Source organism: Microtus oregoni, unplaced genomic scaffold, assembly GCF_018167655.1.
Source record: "Microtus oregoni isolate MIOR12 unplaced genomic scaffold, Mior012 000010F_ref0000083, whole genome shotgun sequence".
Taxonomy (NCBI): Eukaryota; Metazoa; Chordata; class Mammalia; order Rodentia; family Cricetidae; genus Microtus; species Microtus oregoni.
Window position 1 is genome coordinate 22979918 of NW_024543069.1, and position 7411 is coordinate 22987328.

Below are 7411 nucleotides of genomic sequence, written 5' to 3' on the forward strand. Positions count from 1 at the left end.
CACACACATACACACACATACACACACATACACACACATACACACATACACACATACACACACACATACACACATACACACATACACACACATACACACATATACACACATACACACACATACACACATACACACACATACACACACACATACACACACATACACACACACACATACACACATACACACACATACACACACATACACACATACACACATACACACACATACACACACATACACACATACACACACATACACACATACACACACATACACACACACATACACACACATACACACACATACACACACATACACACACATACACACACATACACACACACATACACACATACACACATACACACACATACACACATACACACACACATACACACATACACACACATACACACACACATACACACATACACATACACACACATACACACACATACACACATATACACACACATACACACACATACATACACACACATACACACACATACACACACATACACACACACACACACACAGTATGTATTAAGAGTGAGGTGACTCTTAGGTGACAATTCCTAATGTTTGTCATTTGACCACATTCTGGAATTCCTAGGGAGAGGCCGGAGATGTAGGTCAGTTACTGGAGTGCTTGCTTAGCAAGTGCAAGGCCTCAGATTTAGTCCTTAGCATCAAACAGAAATGGGCCATGGTGGCAATCTGATCCCAGCATGGGGAGTTCATGGTTATCCCTGGCCACAGAGCACTTTTGAGGCCAGTCTGGGCCACATGAGTTAAACTTTGACTGCAAACAAACACAGATTCCTGGAGAGAAGCTGTTCTACTGCCCACACTCAATCCACTCTAATCTTAACTTGATGCCTTATGGCCCTTCATATATATCTGATATAAATCAGTTGATTTTAAGACTGTGTATATATGCACAATAGATTACTGTTTATCCTTTAAAAGGAGACAGATAATATTATTGTGGAAGTGTGAATGAACCCATAACATATTGTGCTAGATGAAATAAGCCAGACACAGAGAAAAACACCACACTATGTCATTTATTTGTGTGTTCCTTTTTGGTGTGTGTGTGGGGGAGAGGTTTTATTTCATGTTATATCTTGTAGTCCATCCTGCCAAGGCAGGAACTGGAGACAGGAATTTGGAGACAGGAATTTGGAGGCAGGAACCTGGAGGCAGGAACTGGAGGCAGGAACCTGGAGGCAGGAACCTAGGGGCAGGAACTGGCACTGGATTGCTTCTGCTTGGTAAGAATTAAATTTCTTTTGTCACTTGCAACAGAGTTGTTTGACATAAACTTTATCGGTGCCAGAGGTGGCCCACATAGAAGCATTCTCCTATCTGGTTACGATCTTTACAGTGAAAATAGCTGTATTTGGTCCCCAAACAGGTTGTTTTCCTGTTCTGAGAGCCGGGGGCATCTTTTTCCTGGTCCTCCTTCATCTGTGGGAGTTTCTCCTGCTTGCCACTATCTGACCTCAATGTAAGTGGCAGCAGCTGACTGGCCTCTGGAGGCCCTGTAAGCTCTTTGCTTCCTCTGCCTTTCTCATCGTTGGGTAGCTGGATCAAGGCTCTCAGGAAAACTTCTGTGGGCTTCCAGAGGCTGGTTCTGTCCCAGAGGGAGCTGCTGTGCAGAGTCTGAGGCCCCAGGGAGCATTGTACCTTGTCTGCCTGAAGGCTCACCTGTATACCCACCTCCTTAGGGTTGGCCTTGCATGGCTGTTGTTATCTATCTGTAGTCTTAAAACACAGATCATTGAAGCAGATAATGCAATGGTGGTTCCCAGAAATTGGAGTATGGCAGAAGTGGGGAGACGGTAGTCAAAGGGTACAAGTGTTTCAGCAAGCCAAGAGGAGTAAATCCCAAGTATTTGAGGTGGTGGACATTTTGATGAATTTGACTCAATCATGCTCTTGTATGACAGAGTAAAGATTTACTTTGTACCTATAAATACATAATCATAAATTCCATCATTCAATTAAAAATAAATATATGGGGGCTAGAGAGATGGCTCAGCATTTAAGAACCTTGACTACTCTTCCAGGGGACCAGAGTTTGAGCCCCAGCACCCACATGGCAATTCACAAGTTTCAAGGGATCTGCCCCCCTCTTCTGGCCTCCTTGAGTACTGCAAGCGCATGCTTCACAGAAATGCTGGCAAACACTCATATGTGTAAAGTAAAATAAAGTAAAAAATTAAAAAACACATATTGCTCTTGCAGAAACCCTAAGCTTAATTCTCAACACCCATTTCAGGTAGTTCACAGTCACCTTAAACTCCTGTTCCAGAGAGTGTGATGTGCTCCACTGAACACCTGTTCTTTCTTTCTTTCTTTCTTTCTTTCTTTCTTTCTTTCTCTATCTATCTATCTATCTATCTATCTATCTATCTATCTATCTATCTATCTATCTATTATATATGTAAACTAAAACTAACAAAAAATAAATCTTAAAATAAATATATGCGTGTTGATCTTTTGTGACTGTGACAGGATTCAGAGGAAATATATTTTTATCTCTTGCTTCCAGAAGTTTGGGCCCTTGGAGGGAAGGGATATGCTGTGATGCTGCTCACTCACTTCCTGGCAATGGGGAAGCCAAGACAGGAAGTTCTGCAGTTGTTCAATAAGCCTGTTCATTACATCCTATTCCCCAGGATCTGAGATGGTGCCACTCACATTTAGAGTCTTCCCAACTTGTACTGGATAGTTTTATGTCAGTTTGACACAAGCTTAAGTCTTCTGAAGGGAAGGAGCAAGGAACCTCAGGTAAGAAACTGCCTCTGTAAGATCTGGCTGCAGGCAAGCCTGTAGGACATTTCCTTAATTAGTGATTGATGGGAGAGAGCCCAACCCATTGTGGGTAGTGGTGACAGTTCACAAGCAAGCTCTGAGAAGCAAGCACCATCCATGGCCTCTGCATCAGTTCCTGCCTCCAGGTTCCTGCCCTGTTTGAATTCCTGCCCTGACCTCTTTTGATGATGAGCAATGATGTGGAAGCATAAGCCAAATAAACCCTTTCTTGCTCAAGTTGCTTTGGCCATGATGTTTCATCTCAGTGATAATTGCCTTGACTAAGACACCACTTCAGTCAATCCTCTCTGTGTAGCCCTTGATGCCTGGAACTCATTCTGTAAGACAGGCTGCCCTCAAACTCACACTGCCTCTGCCTCCTGAGGGCTGGGATTAAAAGTGTGCTCCACCATAACTGGCAATCTCTTTTACATACATACAATGCAGCTATAGCTCTATTATAGCCTTACTCACAAGCAGGGTAGGTCAGCACCCACATCACGTTAAGTAATCCAGACTGTTTGGGGAACCAAATAACACAGAACAGAAAGACAGAGGAGGAGAGGAGAGGAGAGGAGAAGAGAGGAGAGGAGAGGAGAGGAGAGGAGAGAGGGAGAGAGAGAGAGAGAGAGAGAGAGAGAGAGAGAGGAGACAGAGAGGGGAGAAGAGATGAGAAAGAGAGAGAGGAAGAGAGGGGAAGAGAGGAGAAGGAAGACACAGAGAGGGGGAAGAGAGGAGATGGAAAATAGAGAGGGGGAAGAGAGGAGAAGGAAGATGGACAGACAGACAGAGAGGGGAGAAGAGAGGAGATGGAAGAAGAGGGGGCAAGGTGGAAGACTGAGAGAGCATATGAAAACAGCAGGGTTGAACAGAGGATGAATAAGTGGGGAAGGGAAGCCCACGAGCTGGGGATGTTAGGGTAGTGGAGGATCTAAGAAGAACTAGGATGCTGGCTTGGATTCTGAAATGTGTAACAGGTGCTTGCGGTACCCAGGAAGCCCAGAGGCCAGCAGTGCTTCGGTAGGCTAATAGATACTACAGATAGCCATGTGTCTCTTCTGCTTTTTGGAATTTGGGGTAATGGAGTTTCTTTTGGACCTGACAAATACCTTATCCCTTCAAGAATTCTGTTATTACTTAAGCTTTAAAATGAAGTCTTCAAAAGTCTTTCAATAGATTGAAAATACTTAACTGAAGAGAATAACCCTTGCATGTTTTCTAAGAAGTCTCCAGCCATGGCTCCCGTGAGCAAACTGCACTTACTCCTTACTATGTAGTCTTTGCTTCCTCGGCATCTCACACACTGTTGCTGCTGGGTTGTTCAAACTGGAGCTTGAGACTCAACACCTCTGTTCAAGTTAAAGCGACATTTAACTTGAAGCTTTGTTTGCTTATCCCCTGAGCTGTCTTCAGTGAGACAGGCAACTTTGTGAGAGCTGAGCTGCAGGACAGTCCCAAGGGCTGGATTTAATGTGGTATCAGAGACTCTGGAAAAGAGGCAGAAGGAGCGAAGTCCATGGTAGGTAGGTAACTGGGAAAGACATGGAAAACATGGAAAGCTGGGATGAGAAGGAAACGAGAACCACACCAGAGGGTAGGAGTGACGGAGCCTAGAACAGTATCTGCATACTGGAGATTGCTGACAGTATGTTTTATTATGACATGCACTAGATTCATCTGAGAAGAGGAAACTTCAGTTGAGAAAATGTCCATCAGATTGGCCTGTAGACATGTCTGTGGAGCATTTTATTCATTAATGGTGGATGTGGGAGGGCCGAGTGAGGCCAGTGTCATCCCTAGACAAGTCCTGGTGTGTATAGAAAACATGTAAACGGAGATTGCTCGTTTGTTTCCCAGCTGCCCAAACTTGAATAATCACACAGAAACTTTATTAATTACAACACTGTTTGGCCAATGGCTCAAGTGTATTCCTAGCTAGCTCTTATATCTTAAATCAACCCATTTCTATTAATCTGTGTATTGCCATGAGTCTGTGGCTTACCAGTAAAAGTTCTGGGCATCTTTCTCTTTCAGCAGCTACATGGCATCTCTTTGACTCTGCATACTCTCTCTCTATGTCTCTTCGTATTTCATGCCTGGCTTTGCTCTCTAGGCCAATGGCCAAAAACGCTTTATTCATCAGTTAATAAAGCAACACATATAGAAGGACATTCCATATCACAAGCAGGCTGAACAAGCCATATAGAGCAAGACAGGAAGCAGCAGTTCTCCACCGTGTCTGCTTCAGTTTCTGCCTCCATGTTCCTGCCTCGGCTTCCCTCAGTAATGGGGTGTGACCTCTATCTATAAGCTGAAATAAGCCCCTTTCTCCTCATGTAGGTATTGCTCAGTGTTTTATCATAGAAAATGAAGGCAAATTGGGACAGAGGTGACCACAATGTTAACTCCGGTCGGAAAGATGACTCTGAAGTGCTCTAGACCGACATCTAGAAGGCCATGTTTACAGGCAGCCTGGGCAGAGAGTCAGGGCTCTGGTCAAGGGTCCTGGTAAGAATACATCACCTCCTCTCTATCTGAAACCAACCACTCACTATTCAAAGTGCAAAGGATCAGGAAGACACTCGAGTCCACATGTTCATATACATCCATATGTTATTCACACGTCTCAACAACAGAGGAGTCAACAGTTAGATGTGAGTAGCAGGGAACTCTGACCAGAAAAAAAATTATTTTCTGTATCTACTCATATTCTATCTGTTCAAGAAAATTTCAAATTGGACCAGAACACACAAGGTCCACAGTTTTCAGGTAAGGAAACAGAGAAAGTTGCTCCCTGTCATTCTGTTTGATTTTGTCAGATTCCTCAGTGCTTGAAAGCTGTTCACCCTATATCATGTGATTCTAAACTTTTAATTAAATTGGATTCTAATAACTTATTTGATCATTACTATGTAGACTATTTGAATATCATAAAGAAAATGATGTAGCTGATAGTTAGTCTTGGTATCTTTAAGCCAGGTATAAAATTTTAAAAACATTTACTTATTTTTATTATTTGTGTTTGCCTCCTTCTTGTGTGTACATGCACCATGAGTGTGTAGTACCTACAAAGTCCAGAAGAGGGCATCGGATCTCTCAGAACTAGAGTTACAGATGATTGTGAGGTACCATGTGAGTTGTGGGAACTGACCCTGGGTCCTCTGGGAGAACAGTCAATGCTCTTAACCACTGAGTTATCTTTGCAGCCCTTAGGTCTTTCTTTTCTATGTACCCATTCAATGTTATACTAAGTTTTGTTGTTACTGAATCCCACACATTTTGATGAGTTGCCTTTTTCTTTAATGCAAAATCTGAGGGTTACTCAGGTCCCTTTCTGTCGCTGACACTTAGTCCAAATTTACCTTAGTCTGAGAGACAGTGAGTGTGTTATAATCCTTTTATTTTCTAAGATCCTTTTGTGTCCCAGAATATGGTCTACTTTGGCAAATGTTCAATGTGAACTTGGGAGTCATGCGTAACATGCTGTTGGATAAATTCACCTCTAGATACCCACCAACCTAGTGCATTGATGGTGCAGCTGAATTCTGTTTTAGCACAATGTTTTTTTTTTTTAAGGGTAGAGGACTTTTAGTGTGTCCTGTACATTTTTTCTTGGCAATAGGACAGCGTGCATTGTACAAGGTGCTGCTGTGAGTAGGTGTTGAGAAACACAGCCACAAGGTGCTCCTGGGACATACCCTGAGTTCTCAGGCTTTTAGCAATCTCGGCCCGAACTTCCAGCAGCTTCCATAGCACCCCTGAGTTGGCATTCTCCTTCTTCCTGGCAACAAGGCAGTTTCTCCGGAGGTCAGGCCATATTAAGAACAGAATTAGCTAAGAACGATTCCTTTCCCCCGAGCTGGAAATATGAGCTATTAACATTAGCTCTAGGACTACAGTCTAATGTTGTTTTTTTGAGGCAGGGTTTCTTTGGCTGTCCTGGAATTCGATCCGTAGGCCAGGCTGGCCTTGAACTCACAGAGATCTGTTTGCCATTGCCTCCCAATTGCCGAGATTAAAGGCATGCGCCACTACTGCCTGGCTTAGAGTCTGATTCTTAAGGAGTTTTCTAATACTAATAGATAGAAAACTCAAACACGAACATAGAAGAGGAGTTTATTGGTTCCCACGACTCCACATTGAAGAGGAATGTCTGTTGTAGGAGACGATGTCGTCGGGTCCCACTGTCTGTACTTTCAGCCCACATGCCTACCGGCGGCTCCATCGTACCACGGACCATGCCAGTCCCATGTCAGCTGCCGTAGACTAGACAACAGGCCGTTCTGCTAAGAATGAATTTCTTTCTAGTAGTTTCTCCGTAAACCACAGGGATCACCCTAATTGGCCCCAGTTAGATGGCATGCTCATGTCCATAATGACCTGGTTAAAATGACTGACTCAACGTGAGTCACAGGAGCCGTCTCCAGGGCCTGGTGGCATAGCATTGTGGGACACAGAACCCAGAAGAGAGAAGCAGGCATGGGGCGGGGGGGGGGGGGGGGGCGGATAAAAAGCCGTTCTGTGAGGGACACTCAGTGTTTCTGAGATGATGCCGTTTATTCCGAGTATGCTGGACCCAGGAGAA

General features: G+C 43.9%; 1 pseudogene; it reads right to left on the reverse strand.

Moving 5' to 3' along the window:
- Positions 1–591: 591 nt before the first annotated feature.
- LOC121453044 lies at positions 592–7051 on the reverse strand (annotated as a pseudogene).
- Positions 7052–7411: the final 360 nt, after the last annotated feature.